At 38.5% G+C, this 24,109-nt stretch overlaps 1 long non-coding RNA gene across 2 annotated transcripts in view; it reads right to left on the reverse strand.

Moving 5' to 3' along the window:
* The window catches only part of LOC137769329 (uncharacterized), a 379,176-nt gene that overhangs the window by 352,342 nt on the left and 2,725 nt on the right, over positions 1 to 24,109 (reverse strand). The gene's annotated exons all lie outside the window — the stretch shown is intronic.

Raw genomic sequence — 24,109 nt, forward strand, 5'->3', positions numbered from 1 at the left:
GGGAACTCCAGTACATGTACAGAATATAATAACAAAAGATCTAGAGATCTACCCATCATCCAAAAGATCCTGAAGCTAATAATAGAAATCTACTCTTATGGGTAGAACTGAATCAACAAAAAACCGGGAAGAAGCCCAGCCCCATAGGAGCTAGCATACCTGTCTTAGGACACAAGGCTGAGACTCATGCACAGGGGAACCAGACAACACATCAGGGGCAAGAAGGAGGCTGCAAAGTTAAAGTGACAGCAGCTGACTTGACTTAGGGCCTTCCCATTCTCTCTTCCCAAAAGGCAGAAATGTACCAAGCAGTTATATAGGTTGAATTCTATGGGTGATGGATACAATCTTCCAGCTAAGGAGAGACAGGAAAAACAGCAGAGATAACAGTGCACCCATCTCCACTTCACTCTTGTCTGCCTCCCTTTATTGCTTTCTCCTCAATGTTCAAAGGTTTTAAGTAACCAAAGTATACTTTGGAGTATTTGTCTTAATTATTAAGTAATGTTTATTTTTCTTGTTCTGAATTTTTAAAATAATTGAATATTTTGTATTTCACTATGAAAAAAATATAATATCCAAGTGATTTTTTCCCCCTTTGTGTCAACAGTCCTCTGTAGAATCCCTAACCTTGTTTTAACCAACTCTTTATTCATCAAACTGAAAATTGCAATTAATTCAAACTCACAGATTAGATTTATGTTTTTAAAAAATCTCCACACTGGGAATTCCCTGGTGGTCCACTGGTTAGGACGCCGCGCTTCCACTGCAGGGGGTGCAGGTTCGATCCCTGGTCAGGGAACTAAGATCCCACATGCCGTGTGGCACGACCAATAAAATAAAATAAAATAAAATTAAAAATCATTACACTACAAAAAAATTAAGGGTATACATGCCTCTTAAATATTCACAAATGATGAAAGGGTTAATTATTGTGCTTTCTCTTGATGAAATATTATGCACTGACTGAAATGATATTTTAGAATGCCAAGAAACCAAGTACACAAATGCTTATATTTAAAAAATTAAAATCTGAATCCATAACTACAACTAGATAAAAGTTTTATACGTGGGCAAAAATGATAAGAGAATACTGAAGAAACAAAAATGTGGTTTTATAGAGAGGCAGAAAGAAAGACTAATAATGAATTATATTTTATTTTTTGGTGTTATAATGTTGTTTGGGCAATTAATCATATTTCTTAAAATGAAATGTATATCCCTCACCTATTTTTTTTTATATTTAACTTTTAATTAATTGAGATGAGTTCATGAGCTTACATAACATATAGTTTCACAGAACCACTGCCCTAAAAATGCTCAGCTGTTCCATTGTGATACATCTAAAACAAAGCAATTCAAACAATCTAGTATCTTTGGGAAATGGAGCTGTAACTTCATGTATCTAAAAAAAAAAAAAAGTCTTTCCATGCTAGACATGATAAAGGAAGGTGTCATTCAACACAGCTTAGAATAGAGTGTGTTCCAGGGAAATCTCTATCTGTGACCTCCTAATCACCTCCATCCCCTAACTCTATCTCTCCCCATCCTCCTGCAATTTTCATTTGTGATTCGAAATTTTTCCCCAATCTTCAGTGTTCTCACACAGAATGCTAAAAGACTTTGCCCTTCTGCTTTTTTTTTTTTTAATTTATTTATGTATTTATGGCTGTGTTGGGTCTTCGTTTCTGTGCGAGGGCTCTCTCCAGTTGCGGCAAGTGGGGGCCACTCTTCATCGCAGTGCGCGGGCCTCTCACCATCGCGGCCTCTCTTGTTGCGGAGCACAGGCTCCAGACGCGCAGGCTCAGCAATTGTGGCTCACGGGCCCAGTCGCTCCGTGGCATGTGGGATCCTCCCAGACCAGGGCTCGAACCCGTGTCCCCCGCATTGGCAGGCAGACTCTCAACCACTGCGCCACCAGGGAAGCCCCCTTCTGCTTTTTGATATGCCATTTTTGGTTTCTAATTTGAAGCACTTAAATCCTGCACAAAATTAAACTCTGATTATGCATTCACTTACCTTTTATTCCTTAAATGTAGTTTTCCTTCCCCTGAGTTCATAGCGGCAGGCTGATAAAGGCCTGCTTACATGGGCAATTTTATTAAATTAATACACATTCAGTGGAAACATTCAGATATGATTATTTTACTATTCATAATACATAATTTGTTTCCTTTGAGAAATCGTTTATTCTTCCAACAAATAACTTCAATAAAATACAATAACATAAGACTGAATGCATGGATAGACCTTTTTCATCACGAGGAAATATTAAAAATATGGTCTTTTCCCAAAAGAACATCTTAAATATCAGTGCTAAAAAGATGAAGTAAAATGAATTTTTATAATAGTATTAAAATTTGTGGCAGCTTAAATGAAAGAAGATTCTAATATGAAAATGGTTATTTTTTATTGTTTGTATCTTCAGATTTATTGCCACTATATTGTTTTGGCTGCTAGCTGTGACCTAGTTTTCATTTGCTTATATTTTTCATTTGCTTTATTTTTAAAATCTTACGGCAAAATAAAAAATACTGAAAGTTTCTTTTAAATAACATTGAAGATTTTTATATCAACCATACTACAAAACAATCTGAGCATTAATTAATATAAATTTGGAGTGGTGATTCTGAGGCAGGAACTTGCTTAGAATATTCAACTATAGCAAGGAGGCAGGATGACTGAAGCAAAGAGAGGGAAGAAGAAGGTGAATGTAGAAGGTAACATCAAAAAGGTAACTAAAGAGCAAGACACTGGGCCATCGAGGTCTTTAGATATTATTATACATGCAGTGGGAAGCCACTGCATTGAACAGCATAGTGACATGACCTTCTTTAACTTTGAATGACTTTGACTTTGAAAAGTCAAAGGCTCACTCAGGCTGCTGTGTGGTGAGTAGACTGTGGAATGAGCAAGAGTAGAATTAGGGTAATGAGGACGGTGGCTTTGAGGTAGCTTGTTTTTGTACTGTGTGGTAAGGTGTGGTTAGATTTTGGAGATACAGAAACCTACAGATATACCCATTACCAGGTTCACCTGTTGCTTATATTATATCCCATGTGCTTTATCATTTCTCTCTCTCTCTCTCTCTCTGTGTGTCTCTCTCAGTCTCTCTCTCTTTCTCCCAGGCCTCATTCAAATAGTTCCTCTGAACTAAGTTATACTCATCATATATCATGGTCCTTTACTTCTAAATTCTTCCATGTGCATTTCACAAATTCAACTTCAGTAAATTTAACATTGACACAGTATCTAATTTTATCTAATTTACCATTTGTATTCCAATCTTGTAAGTTGACTTAGTAATGTCCTTTATAGCACTGTTCCCTTCCAGTACAGGATCCAGTATTACCTTTAGTTGTCATATCTCTTTAGGCTCCTTTAATATGGAACATTTCAGCAAACTCTGTCTCTCATGAATATATCTTTAATGTAGAGTCAACTGACAGGGCTGAACATTTATACAGATGGATTTGATGTGGGCTTTGAGGAAGCTGAGGATGACCCCCAAATTTTTAGCTTGAGAAACTGAATAAATGTCATTTATTGTGATAACCAATACAACAAAGATGGAGGGGGGCAGGTGGTAGGAATAGAAACCACTAAGGAGGTGCCTCTTTGTGAAAGAGACTTATAGTTCTCACTCATGTCTTATTCTCCTCTCCTGGACACACTGCAGGATTTTACTTCCCCACCACCTTACACCTACCTGGGGCTACATGATCAGTTCTAATAGGTTGTGTAAAAAATTAATAAACAGAAACCTCAATTAGAGTTGGGACTCTCATGCCCTGTGATGATAGCGGAGCCCAACAGGAAGAAGAAAGACCTCTCTCCTTTTCTAGCAAGGATTTAGCCAATGAAAGGTCAAACTCTGTTTACTGTAGCCCTCCCAACTTCCTTTTCCTCTATATAAAAGTGTCCTCCTTCCCTTGCCGTGTATCCGGGAACTTGAGCATGGCTCTCTGTGGTTGCAGATCTTGAATTGCAATTCTCTGCTAATCCCGAATAAACCCATTTTTGCTGGAGAAATATCTGGCAGCCTATTTGTTCTGGGTCAACAGTTGTAAACTGAAGTGATATTATCACACCCCACGTGAAGCATTCTGTTCTCCTGTCTCACTGCTCAAGGAGGCTGCATGTTTCAAGTGGTGCAGCTGCAGGATGGTGGAGGCTCCATCATTCTGGATTATTGAGTTGTCACATGAAGAACATTTGCCCTGGAGAATTGCCCAGACACACAGCAGACTTTGTATGAGCAAATAAACATTTGTTATGTTAATCCACTGAAATTTGGGGGTTGACTGCTACCTTGCCTGTCATGACTAAGTCGCTATTAGACATGCAAGTGAAAATGCTAAAGAGACATTTGGATATAAGATTTTGGAGTTGGGATCGGGTCAGGTCTAGGAAAGTTTGGGAACCACCAACATGAAAATGATGGTTAGAGGCATGAGATTCCCCCATCTAGAGAGTGTAGGCATGGAAAATTGATTAATAGGTGACTGACTGATTGACACATACATACAGACATGATGGCCTAGCCCTCTACCACCTGCCATAAATGATCATTCCAGGAAAGAGCATCTGACCAAAGTCAGCCACTCAAAGTCTTTTTGAAGGATTTTTCAAACTAGAACTAAGAGAATCAGTCTCTCTTATGTGGTGGGAGTCAGGGATCACAGTCTATAAGGGTCAAGAAGTTATGCTCCAAGCCATGTGTATGAAACTAGAAACAGTGGGTGAGAGGAAAGTAGAAGCAGAGAGAAAAGAAGAAGTAAGAGGGAGTTCCAACACCATTCAGTTCCCTAGTTCTCATTGTTCTTGAGGCCATTTCCTTCATGTCTATTGGATGGTTTGGTCATTCAACAAAACCATTAATTACAAGAACCAGTAATTCCCATATTCTCCTAATATAGTTTGAATTAGATTTCCATGACCTAAAGCCCAAGAATGCTGGATAGTAAATGAACATTACCAAGTTAATAAAATATAAACTTCTAACTTAAAAAAGTCATGATTGGCTTCTCCTGTTTTTACACAGAGCTCTAAGTGAAAGTCATCATTTACTTCCTATACCTTCCCCATTTAAGATCCTATTCCAGTTATCTATTGATGCATAAGAAACCACTCCAACACTCAGTGGTTTAAAGTGACAATCAATCTGCAATTTGGGCAGGGCTCTGTGGGGAAGGCTCATCTCTGCTCCACATGGTGTCAGCTGGAAGACCTGAGCAAGAATATTTTAGTACAAAGTGACCACTGGCCATGCCTGGGGTTGGGGGGGGGTGGTGAGTAGGTGTAACCTCCCAGGTATGGCAACTCCACTTAAGTGGGGGCCATTCTCCAAAGGCTGCAGTTGTGAGTGCTTAGCATCCAAAACTCACAGTAGCTGGGATGGATATACCCACCCAAGAAAGAAGTTCTGAGCAGGGCAACAGCATGTTCGCTACACATCTTCTCTTGAATGTTTTACTAGAAGTTGTATATATCAACCTGATATCTAGGCATAAACTGAAAAGAAAATTTGACTAGCCCTTAACTAGATACAGAGTGAATAGCAAGTCTTACCATTGTCTGTTGGGTAGAACTCTCCTTGTTTGAAGATGAAGGTAAAAAAATCAACATAGTATCTATGAAAGGGACTTCAAGAAGTTAAAAAAGAAAACATTAAATTCAACAAAGTGGATCACTGGGACTTCCCTGGTGGCGCAGTGGTTAAGAATCCGCCTGCGAGTGCAGGGGACACGGGTTCGAGCCCTGGTCTGGGAAGATCCCACATGCCGTGGGGCAACTAAGCCCGTGCGCCACAACTACTGAGCCTGCGCTCTACAGCCCGTGAGCCACAACTACTGGAGCCCACGCGCCTAGAGCCCGTGCTCCGCAACAAGAGAAGCCACCGCAACGAGAAGCCTGCGCACCGCAACGAAGAGTAGCCCCGGCTCACCACAACTAGAGAAAGCCCGCGCGCAGCAACAAAAACCCAACGCACCAAAAATAAATAAATACATGAGTTAATTTTTTTAAATATATTAAAAAAAACAAAAAAGCGGATCACTGAAAATTATTTATTATATACAAAAGAACTGGGTGATTTTAATAGTTTTGTTAAAATACAATTTATATATCATAAAATTAATTGATTGAAATAATTGAATGAATAAATGTTTTACGTTTACATATACAACCATCACTACAATCTAATTTTAGAACATTTCCATCATTATTAAAAAAATCACATGCCCATATACAGTCATTTCCTAAGCCCATCCCTCTGCCCCCAGCCCTGGGCAAGCATGTTGTATCATGTATCAGCACATCTTTGTTCTTTTTATTGCCTGTTACTACTGAAGAGTATTCCATTGTATTTTGTTTACACATTTACCAGTTGATGAACATTTGAGTTGCTTCCATTTTTTGGCTATTGTGAATAATGCTGTTATGAACGTTCATGTACAAGTCTTTATGTGGACATTTTTACTTTTCATTTCTCTTAGGTAGATATCTAGGAGTGGAATTCTTGGATCATATGTTAAAGCAATGCTTAACTTTTTGAGAAACTGCCAAACTGTTTCCAAAGCAGCTGCACCATTTTACATTCCCACTAGCAGTGTATGAAGGTTCCAATTTCTCCACATCTTCCAATACTTGTTATTATCTTACTTTTTTGTTGTGGCCATTCTAGTGGACGAGAAATGACATCTCATTGTCATTTTGATTTGCATTTCCTTGATAGCTAATGATTTTTTTCATGTGTTTATTGGCCATTTGTGCACCTTCTTTGGAAAAATATCTATTCTGATCCTTTGCCCATTTTAATTAGATTATCTATCTTTTTAGTATTGATTTGTAAGATTGTAAGAGTTCTTTATCTATTCTGGATATAAATCTCTTATTGGATATATGATTTGTAAATATTTTCTCCCATTCTATGAACTGCTCGTTTACTTTCTTGATGGCATCTTTTGAAATGTAGAAGTTTTTAGTTTTAAGTCCAATTTATCAATTTTTCTTTTATCCCTTGTATTTTTCTGTCACATCCAAGAATCACAAAGATTTTCCCCTATGCTTTCTTCTAAGAGTTTCATAATATTAGTTTTTACATTTAGGTGAGGTCTGTGATCCATTTTAAGTTCATTTTTGTGTATAGTGTGACATAGGAGTTGTGTCATTTTTTGCATGTGGATATTCAATTGTCCTAGCATTATTTGCTGAAAAGACTCTTTCCAATTGAATTTTCTTGGCACCTTCATCAAGAAAACTGAATGATTTTAGAAAAGCAGTAGACACACTCAGTCTGACAAGTCCCTGACCTATATCAAAGAAGAGTAGACCATTAGGAGAAAACAGTGTGACATTAAAACAAGAAGAGAATAAGATGAAATGGGTAAAATAAAGAAATAATGCAAAGGGATAAATAATATAACAGAAGAATTAACATGCACAGTACAGAGCAGAAAAGGAACTACTGAATGTCTAACCTCTTCCAGCTATATACATATATATGCACATATAAATAGATGGATAGATTTTTTAAAAACTGTAAAGCAGAAGTTGATAAAAATGACAGACAGAAATAAAAGTGCAATATAAGAACTTTAGATGTTTTTCAATTAAGAAATTAGAATAATTTGAATAGTAATTAAAGACATAGCTGAAGAAAGAATCCCTTAAGTAAAGATGTGAGTATATGGATGAGAAATGCTCAGAGCTTCCTTAGAAAAAAATCCAAAAGAAATCTCCACATAGATTTATTATAGAAAAAATATATTAAAGGAAAATTCCTTTATAATCTAATTAAAATGGGCAAAAATGTATGAGGAAAAATGCTTTCTTTGCATGAAAGGGGCAATGGGATTGCTCCAGTTTCCTCTACTAAACAATAAATGTTAGAAGACAGGGGAAACATTTTAAGTTTTGAGTAAACAGACCTTTTTTTTTTTTTTTTTTTTTTTTAAACCAAAGACTTTAAAACCTGGGAATGTTGTCTTTCATTTGAAAGCAACCAAAAAACATCTTAGAAATTCAAGGGTTATAGGGGCTTCCCTGGTGGCGCACAGGTTGAGAATCTGCCTGCCAATGCAGGGGACACGGGTTCGAGCCCTGGTCTGGGAAGATCCCACGTGCCGCGGAGCAACTGGGCCCGTGAGCCACAATTACTGAGCCTGCACGTCTGGAGCCTGTGCTCCGCAACAAGAGAGGCCGCGATAGTGAGAGGCCCGTGCACTGCGATGAAGAGTGGCCCCCGCTTGCCAAACTAGAGAAAGCCCTCGCACAGAAACGAAGACCCAACACAGCCCTAAATAAATAAATAAATAAATAAAATTAGAAATTCAAGGGTTTGCTCTCCACCAATTTATTTGAATAATAATAACAATAATAATCATAATAATCACGATAATAACAGATAACACTTATTAATGTGCCAGGCATTGTTCCAAGCACTTTACATATATATATATTAACTCATTTAATTCTCACAACAACTCTATGAGATGGATACTGTTGTTATCCCCATTTTACAGGTGAGAAACTGAGGCACAGAGCACTCGAGGAACTTGCTCAAGGTGACATGATTAATAGGAGGCAGATTTGGGTATGAACCCAGGCAGTACGGCACTGGAGGTCATGCTCTTAACCACCAAGATAGGCTTCCTGCACTACAGATGGTACTATATTTTTCTATATTCACAGCTCCTAATGTCAATGAAAGGCACTAGAAGTTGTTTAGAGGTTAAAAGAAAGTATTCAACATTTAAAAACCTGAATTGTGTATTATGTACTAGTCGTAATGCTAGTCATGGGGATACAGAGAAAAAGACAGACTCAGCAACAAAGAGCTCCCCACAGTCTAGCACAAGAAGCAGATGAGTCAGCAAAGGCAGTCCATGAACGTAGCAGGGGGATGCAGAGTGCACAGGCAGAAGAGGCACTGAACTGGCAACCTGGGGGCTCAACACAGTATTCCTAATTTCACTCTGCGACTAAACTCTGAGTTGGACCAAAAGCCCGTAGTATTAGGCACCCACAGCTGGGCCCACCAGTCTTGAGTCAACTAAAGATAGAAGTTTTGCAAGTTCAAAAAGCAGCAGCAACAATTCTTTTTCCCTTTCCTTCCTCCTAAACAATGACTGGTTGTTGCCCTTTGATTCTCTTGTGCCTAATTAGACGCTGAAGAAGCTAGCCAGGCTTCCGTTAAACTTGACTGGAATGATGAGTTTTACAGAATCTTGCAGACATGAAAAGTGAACTGGTACCCACTTTCAGGTTTGACTCTGTTCAGCAACTGTCCAAGGCAATGGACAATGGAAGCTATGGGAGGCTGAGCAGTTAAGACTGTAATTCTGTTTCTTTCACAAAAACCATGGTCAAATAGCCCAGAAGTAGACCCCCATAAATGCAGTCAACTGATCTTTGACAAAGGAGCAAAGGCAATACAATGGGACAAAGATAGTGTTTCAACAGATGGAGCTGGAACAACTGGACATCCACATGTGAAAAAATGAACCTCGGCTCAGACCTTACGCCATCACAAAAGTTAGCTCAAAATGGATCACAGACCTAAATGTAAAATTCAAAACTATAAAACTCCTAGAAGATAACAAAGGAGGAAATCTACATGATGCTGGGTGTGGTGATGCCTTTTTAGATACAACACCAAAGACAACTCATGAAAGAAATAATTTACAAGCTGGACTTCACTAAAATTAAAGACTTCTGTGAAAGACAATGTCAAGAGAATGAGAAGTCACAGACTGGGAGAAAATATTTGCAAAAGACACATCTGGTAAAGGACTGTTACCCAAAATATACAAAGAACTGTTAAAACTCAACAGTAAAAAAACAAACAACTTGATTAAAAAATGGGCCAGAAATCTTAATAGACATCTCACCAAAGAAGATACACAGATGGTAAATAAGCGTGTGAAAAGTTGCTCCACAGCATGTCATCAGGGAAATGCAAATTGAAACAACAATGGGATACCATTACACACCTATTAGAATGGCCAAACTCCTGAACACTGACAACAAAGGCTGGTGAGGATGTGGAGCAACAGGAACTCTGGTGACGTTACTGGTGGGAATGCAAAGTGGTACAGCCACTTTAGAAGACAGTTTGGTGGTTTCTTACAAAACTAAATACACTCTTACCACACGATCTGACAATCTCGCTCCTTGGTATTTACCCAAAGGAATTGAAAATTTATGTCCACACAAGAACCTGATATGCAGGGTTTTTATAGCAGCTTTATTCATAATTGCCAAAATTTGGAAGCAACCAAGATGTCCTTCAGTAGGTAAATGAATAAATAAACTATGGTACATCCAGACGATAGAATATTATTCAGCATTAAAAAGAAATGAAGGCTTCCCTGGTGGCGCAGTGGTTGAGAATCTGCCTGCCAATGCAGGGGACACGGGTTCAAGCCCTGATCTGGGAGGATCCCACATGCCGTGGAGCAACTAGGCCCATGAGCCACAACTGCTGAGCCTGCGCGTCGGGAGCCTGTGCTCCGCAACAAGAGAGGCCGTGATAGTGAGAGGCCTGCGCACCGCGATGAAGAGTGGCCCCCACTTGCCACAACTAGAGAAAGCCCTCACACAGAAACGAAGACCCAACACAGCCAAAAATAAATATAAAAAATAAATTAATTAATTAAAAAATAAAAATGTTATAAAAAATAAATGAGCTATCAAGCTCATGAAAAGACATGAAAGAAACTTGAATGCATATTACTAAATAAGCCAATCTGGAAAGCCTATATACTATGATTCCGACCACGTGACACTCTGGAAAAGGCAAAACTATGGAGACAGTAAAAAAGATCAGTGGTTGTAAGGGCATAGCAGGGAGAGAGATGAATAGGTAGAGCACAGAGGATTGTTAGGGCAGTGAAAATACTCTGTATGATATTATAATGATAGATATACATCATTATACTATTGTCCAAACCTGTAGAATGTACACCAAGAGTGAACTCTAAGGTAAACTATGGGCTTTGGGTGATTGTGATGTGTCAGTGGAGGTTCATTCTTGGTAAAAAAAATTTACTTTCTCATGAGTGATGTTGATCATGAGGAAGGGTATGAATGCGTGGGGTCAGGGGGTCTATGGGAAATCTCCATAGTTTCCTCTTAATTTTGTTGTAAACCTAAAATTGCTCTTAAAAAATAAAATATTTTTTAAAGGGTCAAAAAAAAAAGAAATTCAAGGGTTCAGAAAATATGACATCCATGTACCTTACTGGTATATTACTGTATGGGAAGGTGTGATGGTCTGCCCATACTCTTTCTGAACCCCAAAGGAGGAAATATAATTAGATCTGGTTTTCAGGTTGGTGGAGGAAGGAATGTGGAGGTGGGAAGAGTTTGAACCTGTGATGCTTCACTCAGCTGTTTCATCAGGTTCTTTCTTAATGAAATGTGTTATTTCTTGAGTTATGACCTATAGTCCACAATTTAGGAGGCCTCACACTGTGAATTTAGTGCTTATTTTTCTCCTGTGGAGGGAGTAATTTATTGAAAAATATCGTTTCCTTATCCAGACCATGTGAGCAGAGCTCTTCTGCAGACCCACCTCCCTGACGGTAATTTGCTAATGAGAAAAGATATGGGAAAAGAGAGTGAGTGCCCTTTGGATATAGCCTCTTTTGGAGTGAAGGTCATTCAAAAATGCAACTAGCACAGAGGTCCAAACTCTGAGATTAACTGAAGTTTCACTTAGATTTAATACCATACAAGCACGATACATTTCAAGATTTCCAAGTACCTCACAACCTGTAAGTTTTCTGTCTTGATTCCTTCAAAATCGTACAGCTAATGCACTTAACCTTCACTTGGAAGTTCATTTCCACCTCAGGTACTGAAAGCAGTTTTCACTGAACAGTGTTAGGAAGAGCCCTAAGTCAATTTGGTTTAACTCAACACACTTACTTTTATACTTGCCCTGAACTTGGCACTATGCAAGTTACTGATGACAAGATAAATAACCACAAAGAGAAATCAACCACAGGATTTATTCTTTAAGTGACTGCATAAGAACTGCCCTAGAGGTTGTTAAAAATGTAGGACCTGGCCCAGTTCCCGGAGGTTCTGATTCATTAGTTCTTCTAGGGGATCCAGAGTGAGCGATTCCTCTTTGGAAACATTTGTCTAGAAGCCAAGCACAGAATAGATATCTCAATACGATGTCAAAATTAACCATTATTTTAAATAATGGTTAAAATCATAGACTTTGGCACCAGAAAATCTGGATTGGAATCTAGTACTACTACTTACTACTATATGACATTAGGTAAGTTATTATTATATCTCTATAAAATCTTACCTCCTAGGGTTGTTGTTGATGATTATAATAAATGAAGGAATTTAAGTCTAAAGAAATGAATTAAAGCTTATAGCTTTAATAATTCTGTTTTACTGCGGGGTACTGTAACAAAATGTCCCATTACAATAAAGGGACTTGGGAATCAGTGTAGGCAAAGGGAGAGATGAAGACAAGATCTAGAGTCTGTATGGATGAAGAATGAGATTTTGAAATGAGAGATGAACAGAGATATCTAATTAAGAAGATTGCTTAAAGTTTGCTCTGTTGTGTGCAAGGTACATTTCCCAAAGAAAACTTCATAACATTTACATTACTAGCCAATGTTTTTGAAGTTGGACTTGCTTTTGCAGGGAATGCCAGAAGAAGTTGAGTCTGTTCTCAGAGTGGGCTGGGTGCAAGAGAAAAGGCTGCTCAAAGGGTATAGTCATATTTTTATTACATAAGTAAAATGCTACTAGTCTGACACATAACAAACCTCCAATACAGCTATGATTCACAGGGTGCCATGTGCTCTAAAAAGAGGCATGTAGTAGGTTGAATAGAGACTCCCCAAAAAGACATGTCCACATCCTAACCCTTAGAACCTGGGGACACTGTCTTATATGGCAAAAGATGTGATTAAATTAAGGATTTAGGGCTCATGCATAAAATATCTGCATGGGCCCTAAATGCAATCACATGCATTCCTATAGATATGAGGCAGAGAGGGTTTTGAGACCTAAGAGGGGGAGGCAATGAGATTGGAGCCATAAGGCTGCAAGCCAAGGAACTCCTGGAGCCACCAGCAGGTGGAAGAGACAAGGAACTGATTTTCCCTCAAAGACTTTGGAGGGAGCAGAGCCCTGTTGACAGCTTGATTTCAGATTTCTGGCCCCCAGAACTGTGAGAGAAAAAAATATCTGTTGTTTTAAGTCACCCAGTTTGTGGTAATTTGTTACAGCAGCCATCAGACAGGAAACAACATTTTTTTCTGAGAAATATAAATAGTGGCCATACGGAGAGATAAGAAATAAAATCAGGTACATTCAGTTAGGTCTTTGAATGGCACAACTAAGAAGCCAAAACTCTAAGGCCTTGGTACTCAAAGTGTGGTTTTTGGAGAAACAGCAGCATTACCTCAGAGCTTTTTAAAAATGTAGACGTGGGGACCACATTCCAAACCTACTCAATTAGAATCTGCATTTTAACAAGATCCACGGATCATTTGTATGCACTCTAATATTTGAGAAGCATGCTTCGAGGGCAAGGCTACTGGAAGATTTTGAAAGATTTAATGCAGATCAGTGACAAGGTAATACTTGCATTTTAGGTCAAACAATCTGGTGGTATTATGAAGAGATTTGACAGGGGTAAAACCCAAGGCAGAGACAAGTGACTGCAACAGTACTAGTAAGAGATTATGAAGTTTTGAACAGAGATGGTGGTAATAGAGATGAGGAAAAAACAACACAAATTTAAGAAATATTCAGACCCTGGTCTGATGTGTACTAATGCTGCTCACACCTAGGTTCTATAACGTGTCCTTATTCCTTGTGCTTCTATTTCTAAGAGGATCTCAAAATGGGATTCTTTCTGGCATAGTTTCTACTGAAGCACCAACAGATGACAGGATACCCAAGTGAGTATGAGATACCTCCTCCTCTCCATAGGCAGGTTTACAAAGGAAATGTGTTCAAGAAACTATTACATGGGACTCTCTCTCTGAGTCTGCCCGTGTATCTATCCACATGTACTGTACTTTTTTCTCCTAATAAATACTTGTTAAAAAAAACAAAAAAAGAAACTATTACATGATTCTCTGAGCCTTCTCAGAAACTATTACAAACTATTACATGATTCTCTGAGCCTTCACCAGATTTAGGATATAAAGAAGTGTCACAGAAAGTAAAGAAGCTTCTTCAGAGAACTGCCAACTATGTTGTAGGCACCTACCCCCCTGCAGGGAATAGAGTATGACCTTCCAATCTCAACGTCTAGTGGGGTTACTGACAGGGGACCAGAGGAGAGCTTTGAAATGTGTTTTCTGCACTTGGAAAATGCAAAGAACTAGTGTACTGATGTCCCCAAATGCTTAAGTGTACTGTACACTGAGATGTGATTCCACTTCCACCCCAGGAAATTTAGAGGCTAAGAGCATGACTGACTACTTGGTGGAGCCAGAAGAGTGCCGCTGCTTTAGGACTGGCCTTCACTCCCAAAACTTATCAGGGCAAGGGGCGTAAGCCAGGGAGAAGAGAGCTAGAGTGGGTCATCTTGGGGTCTGTCCAATAAAGCCATCTGGAGGAGAAAGAGGTTCCCCTCAAAAAGAAAGTATAGGTGCACAGCAGGCTTCCCAGGGCCTGAGGAAGGAAAGATGCATCAGTCAGGGGACTGCAGGAGTTGGGAGCATCTAGTTGAGAACCTTCAGAGTCCTCAAAAGTGCCCCCCAACAGAAAGAGCCTGCTTTAATCATTTGCCTTTAATCAGGACCTGCCAGGGGCCCTGCTTTTAGAATCAGAGAAGGAAACCACCAGGCTCTGTAGACAAGCAAGAAATTTCCTCCATCTCCTGACCTCCTTTCAGCCCCCAACTTGTAAGGAATGTGTGTGTCCTTGGAAATGACAGCGCTAAGTGGGGTGGGAGGATGTTGCCATACGGAGAAAGGAGAGAGAAGGCCCACCCCACTTCTTCAGTTCAGGCCTTCGGCTCCAAGTAGGCTTAAATAAGCTGGTGGAAGGGAGAAGAATTTACACTAAATCCAATTCTTCACTTTCATTTTTATACTCTAGTGAATAGTCTAGTATTAAATAGTCTACTGAATCACAACAGCGTTTGTGATCTAAAATGACAGTGGAAAGTTACATTATCTAAAAGTAAACAACAAAAACAACAATAAAACTATAATCTCATGGGAGTTTTCCTCCGGGAACAAGTAATCCATTCCAATAAAATTTAAACGGACTGTGAGAGAAAAAAAGGTTACATTTTGGCTATGTCAAAAGCTATGCTTGCTCTAGTATGCAGATTAAATTAGAATTTTAGTAAATATTGCTCGTCACCCCTCAGGTCAAGAATCTAGTAAAGTGACAGATGCCCTTCCAGAGGCTGAACCTCCAGAAGCGATGGCGGCCTCAGAGGCGAAGAGGAGGAAGGGGCCCTGGAGGCCATGCTGGCTGTGCATTGCAGGTGGGGCCATCCCGTTGGGCCCCTGGCTCTTCTCACCGCCCTCCATGCACACGCCTCTGAACCCTCACTTGCGCTGCACCTCTATGATGAGTCATCACATTCTGGAGGAGTTCTTTGCTAATTATCTCTTCACTCTTTGCAGAGCTTTTGAGATCTCATCTTCAGGAGTATAAACAAAAGGATCTTTTGCGGGGCTGGGCAACGAAGTCCATCTTCTTGCAAAGCACTTTTGAGAATGGATTTGATTGCCTGAATATTGAGGACTATGTACATTTTTTGGTCTTTAAAACACATAAATGAATTTTATATAAACGGGTTTCAATAAATTTCTGCGTTAACACTTTAAAAACATAACTAAATAAATAAAAATAATACCTTAGATGTTGGCTTCCTCAGAGGAGTGTGGGAAGTTGAATTGGTTCATTTAGGTTAGAAGATGGCTAAACAGAAAAAGATGGCTTCTGGCACTTGTGTCAGTTGTGGGCATTAGTAACCCCCATTCACGTCTGCAGGACGTGGTCTCAACACACTTAGGATATGGTTGTCTATTTCCAGAGTTTCAAACTATGACAGGATATTTTACTCTTTGTGCTTTTATAAAAGGAAACACTATAATTGGTGCTACACGCTTAATAAAAAATTGTTGTTTATAATTGTTTTGCTTATATATGTATTTATAATTTCTTGCTGTGTCTCTGTGAAAGCTTAACAAGAGAAATTCTCCCATAGAGCGTATATGTCAGAATTTATTTTGTAAAATTCACTTTAGGGGTTGTTAAATAACCAGGTCTGTTCAGAGATGTGTAAATCTGAGGCTTTATGTTCAAGCAGACAATTTTTATCATTGTACATTGATTGTACCTAGATTTTAAATTTTCAAATGACTCAATTGATGAAATCCATATCACATTTTAAATGAAGAACTTATTTTTAAGCAACCTTCGATATATATTTTAAGTACTAATACTAAAATTAATTATCTGTCCCTATTTTTCTATCTTTCTTCTGCATAATAGCAACATAAACACCAACAGACAGAGCTGTAACCAAAATGAGTCCCTTCTTCTGGTCTAGAAAATACTAGGATTCTAGATGATAAACCATTCAATAAAGAAGGGAATGAGGTAACCCCTGACACCTTTGTCATCGGTCCCCAGGTCAAGTCCTCCTTTATGAAATTCCACATCTTGCCAAAAGATGGGGCTCTTGTATCCAGCACAGAAACTGAAAGTGATAGAGAAGAGAAGGCTATGCAACCCGCGAGGGCCTTTTGCTAGCAAGAAAGTTCAGCTTTGGAGGATGCGCCAAGAGGCCTTTAGACACATTCTTTCAGCTTGTCAACCTCTTAGAGACTCAATTTCCTTACCTGTGAAATCTAGATAATAAAAGTGAGAATAATAGAGTTCTGGAAGAAGTGCTTATTAGCACAATGCCTGGCAAAAGAGCAGATAGGTGGACAATGAATGTTAGCTGTCATCCCTAAAAGCCAAGTGTTTGTCTTCTCTACTATTGTGTCTGCTGACCCATAGTAGGTATTCAATACACAATATATCACTTGAATGAAAGGCTGAATGAACCTTTGAATCAACCTATAGAGTTAGCTAAACATAGCTTTTAGTCTGAGCCTCTTGAGCCTTTGAAATCGGAATCTTATGCATGACTTGAACCTTGCCCTTCCTGACCAATGACTCTATAATATCTGCCTGCCCGACCTGTGATTTGATTGACTTTAACTGTTCTGGTCCTGCTAAGGTGGTGTTTCAGTTTTCAGCCTGTTTCAGTTTGTTTTGTATCTTACTATATCTTAACAAGAACCAAAAAATCACAACTCATCTTAAACTAGGAAGAGAGCTAAACCTATCAAAATAGTAATAAAAATTATTTTAAACAGAAATTTGACATCAACAATAAGTGGCACCTTAAATCTTTAAATCTTTTAATTTCATTTTAAGCCATAATGGCATTAGTTCCTCAGAGACAATTCCTCAACACATTCATGTAAAGAAAAAATGTTCAAAACATAGGGACGATTTTAGACAATTTCACCCTTCTTTATGGAGGTTTTTGGGAGTTTACACTCTTTCTAGGGAAGTCTTACCCAATCCCCAAGCCTCAAAATCACTGAAATGTTGCTAACTCAGCCTTATGTTTTAGTATTGTCAGTTCTGGTATTATTGCTCCTGGAAAACTCTCAGTTTTATTGTGTAGCTGTTGCCCAACTTTCAAAAGTACAAGTCCGTAATCTTGGTAGAATCCTCGTATTTATATATATAGGACAATTAAGGAGGAAGAAAATGTTAGTGCTCTTGCTCCAATCTTAACTCTCTTGTCAAATATGCTGAGATGCTTCATAATAATTCAGAATCCTTAAAAATACAAACTCATGAAATTAATCATTGAGAAAAAATATTCTGAAGAACCAATTTAACTTTAGGTTTCAGAAACAACAAATTCTCCAGTGAGAGAAGTGAAGATTTAGGGGTTATGTAGTAAAGAATTGGGGCTCGCCCAAAGAGAAGGCCTGGCCTTTGCCCTCAGCCTTACAGTATCTGCCGTTTGCCTGAGGGCCTTGGGTCCTACTGGGTTGTCTAACAATATGATCTAGGGTGGGGACTGGCGACACCCATAGAGTCTTAGGTTGGGGGCTGGCCCTTCCAAAGGTCCAACTGTGTGAGTTAGGGTGGGGGCTTTGAGTCACAAAGTATCCATAGACCTGGAAACTGGGATTAAACAACTGGGCGATCAATCAAGCCTACATAATAAGGCCCCCCCCAGAACCTCTGGACACCAACCTCAGGTGAGCCTCCCTGATTGGCAGTACACTGTGCATGTTGTCACACATCAGTGTTGGAACAGTACCATGTCCTGACTCCATGGCTAGAAGACAACTGAAACTCTGCATTTGAAACCCTCCTGGACTCTGCTCTATGTGTGTCTGCTTTTGACGAATCTTAATCTGTATCCTTTCCCTTTAATAAAACACAACCATGAGTATAACAGCTTTCAGTGAGTTTTATGAGTCTTTCTAGCAAATTATTGAAACTGAGATAGTTTGGGGACCCCCCCACCCATACCCCTGCAAACTTGCAGTTGGTGTCAGAAGTGAGGGTGGTTTTGTATAAGGATGGTGCCTCTAACTTTGTAGTTGACCTAAACTTCTCATAGGGGATTTCCAGATTTGTCTGAATAAAAAAGTCACAGCAAGTTAACTTGACTGTCATTTTGGAACTACCAAGCTGTACTATAATAGTGCAGGATGGAGTTACGCTGGCCTTGCCTACACTTAAAGTAAGCACAACCTGTCTTTGAAGTTCAAAGACCAATGACAACTCTAATGTATATTACTACCTAATAAACACCTTTTCCATACTTTTCCAGGGTTTTCCCATAAGAAAAGACTTTAAAATGGAGGGTGGAAATCTCTCTTTCAAGTACCAACAAGCTTCACAAATTAAGACCAAGGTAGCAAAAACCTGAAAAAATGTTGCGTGATATATTATTTTATTTATATGAATTTTAAAACTAGGAATATAATCTATGTTGATAGATATCAGAATAGTGGCTTCTTTGGGGTGGCTGCGGTGGGGTCAGGGGATTTGAGTGCTGACTGGGAGGGTCATAAGAATATCTGGGAGAGTTAGAAATGTTCTATAACTTGATTTGGGTAGTAGTTACATGAGGTGGTATATGGCACTGTACAGTTAAGATTTGTACACCAGTACATTTCAATTTTTCAAAAAAGCTATACCTCAATAGAAAAATGTGAAGTCCTTTGTCACATAATAAAAGAAACACTGAGGGTAAAAGAAAAATTGTATTTATTTAACAGATACTTGGGGTCTAATATGTGTCAGGCATTCTGTTAGTACTTGTGGATACAACATAAAGCAAAAAACAGAAATGGCACTTGTTAATAGATGACCAAATAGTCATTCTTAGCCTTTAGGCTACCATCAGCAACAGCTTGCACTTTAAAATTCAGTATGTGTTTATTCTCTAGGATTAATCCTACAAATAAACTTTTTATAATTTTGCATATGAAACATTTTGTTCTACCTATTCTTATATGCCCAGTTCAGTTTTCACTACTTCCACAAAGGTTTTTAATGTCTTGTATCCAGAGGTGGCCTACCTTTACTTTGAATTCCTTTTGCACTCATAAAGTAAGTATCACGAAACTCCGCACTTAATTGTTCTTGAAGAGTCTTGAGTGTTAAATTTGTCTTCTACCCAAACTGTAAATTCCTCTAAGTTCCCTGAGACTAGAGATCATATCACGTTTTTCTTTGGAATGTTTCACACTGCTTAGCAAAGTGTGGACTTTGTGGTATATGCTTAATTTCTTGTGGGTAGAATGAATGAAAACTTCACTTTGACCACATTGAACATGCTTAAGAATAGGTTACACTTCAGGAAAAATTAATCCTTAAAGTAATTACTACTCAGGATTTCATTTTGCCATTTTTTACTAGCTCACTTTTTATGTGTTAGAAAGAGATAAATGTTATTCTTGACATTTTCTTCTGTTCCTTTTGGCTCAGTTCTGATAAGAAGGGAAGAGAGGCTATTCTTTTTTTTTTTTTTTTTTTAATTTATTTTTATTTATGGCTGTGTTGGGTCTTCGTTTCTGCACGAGGGCTTTCTCTAGTTGCGGCAAGTGGGGGCCACTCTTCATCACGGTGCGCGGGCCTCTCACTATAGCGGCCTCACTTGTTGCGGAGCACAGGCTCCAGACGCGCAGGCTCAGGAATTGTGGCTCACGGGCCTAGTTGCTCCGCGGCATGTGGGATCTTCCCAGACCAGGGCTCGAACCCGTGTGCCCTGCATTGGCAGGCAGATTCTCAACCACTGCGCCACCAGGGAGAGAGGCTATTCTTATCTGTTTAATACCAGTATATTTGCTTTAATTGAGAAGGAAAAGCATTCTGGGTGAAACATTTGTCTCCAAATATTTCTACCTCCTGATTATTTAACTTAGTACAGGGTTGCCTGAAATAAATACTACATTTCCCAGCTTCCCTTGCAACTCAGTACGGCCATGTGACTGTGAGTGAAAGGTATACTTTCAGTTTCCCAAGGGATGCCCTTTGGTTCCTCCTCTTCCTTAGGACTGCTACTTGGAATATGGTCATGACTGTGAGTCATCTTGGACTATTAAATGAGGACAACATCCTAGAAACGGCAGAGCAACGAGAAGGTGCATGTGTCCCTGGATGAATAAATCGAGAAAGAAAGTACAACATTCTAGGATCACCCATGCATCCTGTATATGAGATGTCTATTGTTTAAGCTACTGTTATTCTGGGTCTCATTATATATAGCTTAACCAATTTCCCACCTTATCCATGGGGGTAATCATAGAATGGCAACAGTTAGCACAGAATGATTCTTCCCTTCCCAATAAACATGTTTCAGCCCCAAACTTTGGGTGGATCATTTGCTTGTATAAGACAACCAGACCTAGCTTCTGCTATCAAAAGACTAGTTAAAAATTAGTTTTGAAGCTAACTGCCTCTAATCTTTTTTCCCCAAGGTCCCATTCACACACACAAACATATACTCAAATGCATTCTCACACTGACCATGGGGTATCACCTGGCATTTGGGCAACCAATTGGATATCAAGTTAAAACAGCCAATAAGAACTGGGTGAATAGTAGTTTTCATTGCATATTTTGTATTGACTTTGAGTGGTGTTGCTTTTTAATACCTAACCTTGACTGCATCCTTGAAATTGGCTTTTGTCTGTATTTTTTAATATTTTATGAAAATTTAATGTATCTTATTATCTTATAAGAAATAGTTAAAAATATTCATCCACTGAACAATTCATAATTTCAAGGCTGCTAAAAGATGCATAACTTCCATTTCGTATGTTCAACTTGGAAATTATTATAGCTATACATACCTCAATACCTTGAGCTTACTCTTGTATATTCAAGCATCTTCTACTTCTTCTCTCCTATCTCACAGAAAAACGTCCTTCTACCAAAATAAAGAAAAACCTCACCCATGGTCTTCAGTGCATCCTTGTCTGCTTTTACCTCCTTATTTCCTTACTTAGCTAATCTCTTTCTTATAGGTTCTTTCCCTTTATCAATCCTTGCCCCTCCTCTTCTATCTTAAAAACACACACAGACAAAAGTCTCTCTCAGACCCTAATACTTCTTCATGTATTGCCTTGCTTTTTTAGACAAAAATGATTATCATCAGTGTTTTCATTTTCCCACTTCTCATTTACTTGCTTACATTTCCATATGATTCCATCTTTATCAGGTAACTAAAAGTGATTCCAATTCTTCAGTCACCTAAATCTCCAAGGACATTTATTCAGTCTCTACTCTCCTTGACTTTGAGCAGGAATTAACCTTGTTGATGACTTTAAAAAAAAAAATAATTCTATATATCTTTGCTTATCACTGATCTCTTTGATCACTCTTCTCCTTTTCTAGCTCTCTTTCTTCCTCCCAACCCTAGGTATAATGGATACAGTTTGTTTTGATCCTTTTCCTGATAATACCTTTTCTGAATTTCTTTTAAGGAACTACCCCTGTCTACATTTTATCCTTGCACCGTTTGATTTACTACAACTTCATTTTTTTCAAATCCCCTGCCTTACCATCTATTCTACTGAATGCCCCCTCTACCCATCCCTGCCCCCGCCCCAGCATTTCCTCCTCTAAGACTTGCTCCTTGAACCCTTCAGCCTTGTGCTCCCATCTACACTGCTTCCTCTCTAGACGATGCACAGCCCTCTTCCGTGATTTTTTTCTTTGCCTTTTTCTAGGATTGATACACCTTTTCCAGAATTCCATGGTTTCCTCTTGGTTTTTGCCCTTATTTTGCTGGAGTATATGGTCAAGTAACTTTCTAAAAGATCATACCGGAGGAAAGTGTTCTGTGGTTCTCCATCCTTGCTGACTGAAAATATCTTTACTTTGCTCTTGTAGTTAATTGATAATTTGAATGAGTACAGAACTCTAGACTGAAAAATATCTACCATTAAAACTTTGAAAATATTCTGTAATTGTCTTCTAGATCCAGTGCTGCTGAGTAGGTCTTATTTTTATTCCTTTGTTGGTAAAACGTTTTTTTATGTTTGGAAAATTTGCAGGTTTATTATTATTATTATTCATAGTTTTTATTCTTGATTTTTTTTTTTCCTCACTTAAAAAAAATCTCTTTCTCTTCTACTGATTGAATTGGCTGGTTGGATTGGCTCCCCATGACTTTTATCTTTTTTCATATTTTCTGTTTATGTCTTTATATCTTATGTTCTAGATTTCCTTGATTTTTATCTCCAATACTTCCAATGAATTTTTTATTTAAGTAATCATGTTTTTAGTGTCTCGGAACTCTATTTTATTCTTTGGTTGCTCTTTTTTCAGAATATTTGGTTTGTATCTTATAAATCCAATATATTCTGAATACTGGAGTATATAAATTGGAGTGCCTTTAAAAAAATGTCCTTTTTTATTTAATGAATTTTAATGGCTTCCTTTGGAGTTAGTTACTCTGTTTTTCTTTGTCTTTCTCTTTCAGAATGGTGATTTTCCTGATTTGCCTGTTGATTCTTCATTGTATGTTCCTACATAAAAAGAGCTGGTCATTGATGTGGTTTTCCTTTGCTTTTAGTAAGTAGGATGTCTTCCAGTTCTTTCTCCTGTGTGGAAATTGTGAATAAATGGCCAGGGCAGGGCCAGAAATGCCAAATATCAGGTTTCACTTTAGGATGGGTAGGCAAGTAGCTAGCTGGCTCTCTGAATGCTGGCTCTGAATGCCAGAACAATAGTGGTTTTGCTCTGTGTTGTCAACATAAAAGTTTTCACTTCTTCTCCACTATTTTTGCAATTAACTTGGAGGAGACTTTGGGGTCTTTTTGGTTTCTGTTTTTGTCTGGTGGCTGATGTGTCTTTGTCTGCTGTCAGTGTGCATGGATGAGAGAAGGAAATGTGTATTGTGACTGATTCACTTGTACCATATTTAGAATGTTATCTCCATTTTCAGCCCTTATTCTCACTTCTGCCCTCTGCCATGCTCCCAACCAACTCTTTGGTAGCATCTTCACTATATTTTTTTGGGTATTGGTTTTGGGTGTTATTACTAGTCAAATCACTACTATTAGCTTTGTTATCCAGGAAATTGTTGAAATTTCATTTACTTTTCTCCCCTTCTCTACCTACTGTCCTCTCCTTAACATAAGCACATACATAAAAACACACATATCTTTATTCTTTTATTTACTCTTTGGTTTTTCTACTTCTACATTTTTATTTCAGTAGTGTCTAGGAAAGAATAGTTGGCAGATGATATGCCAAGTTCACCATCTTGAACAGAAACCCAAGAACAACTCTCTATATTTTATAAGCATATATTTTGCCATTTGAATAAAACATATTGCAGAATCCTCCCTAGCTGACTATCCCTTGGACATGTGACCACCTCTACAACATTCTTATTCAAAGGGAGATAGAATTACTACCAGGGTAATGGGAGGAGCTCACATTTCTTTAGTTCTTTGGAACTCTAACAAATTCATTTTATTAAGTGAGGAAGAGGACAAAAATGGTGGTTGGGTAGGCAACCAACAGTCTGCCATGGTAGTGATCTTTTTTT

Source organism: Eschrichtius robustus, chromosome 9 (genome assembly GCF_028021215.1).
Source record: "Eschrichtius robustus isolate mEscRob2 chromosome 9, mEscRob2.pri, whole genome shotgun sequence".
NCBI lineage: Eukaryota > Metazoa > Chordata > Mammalia > Artiodactyla > Eschrichtiidae > Eschrichtius > Eschrichtius robustus.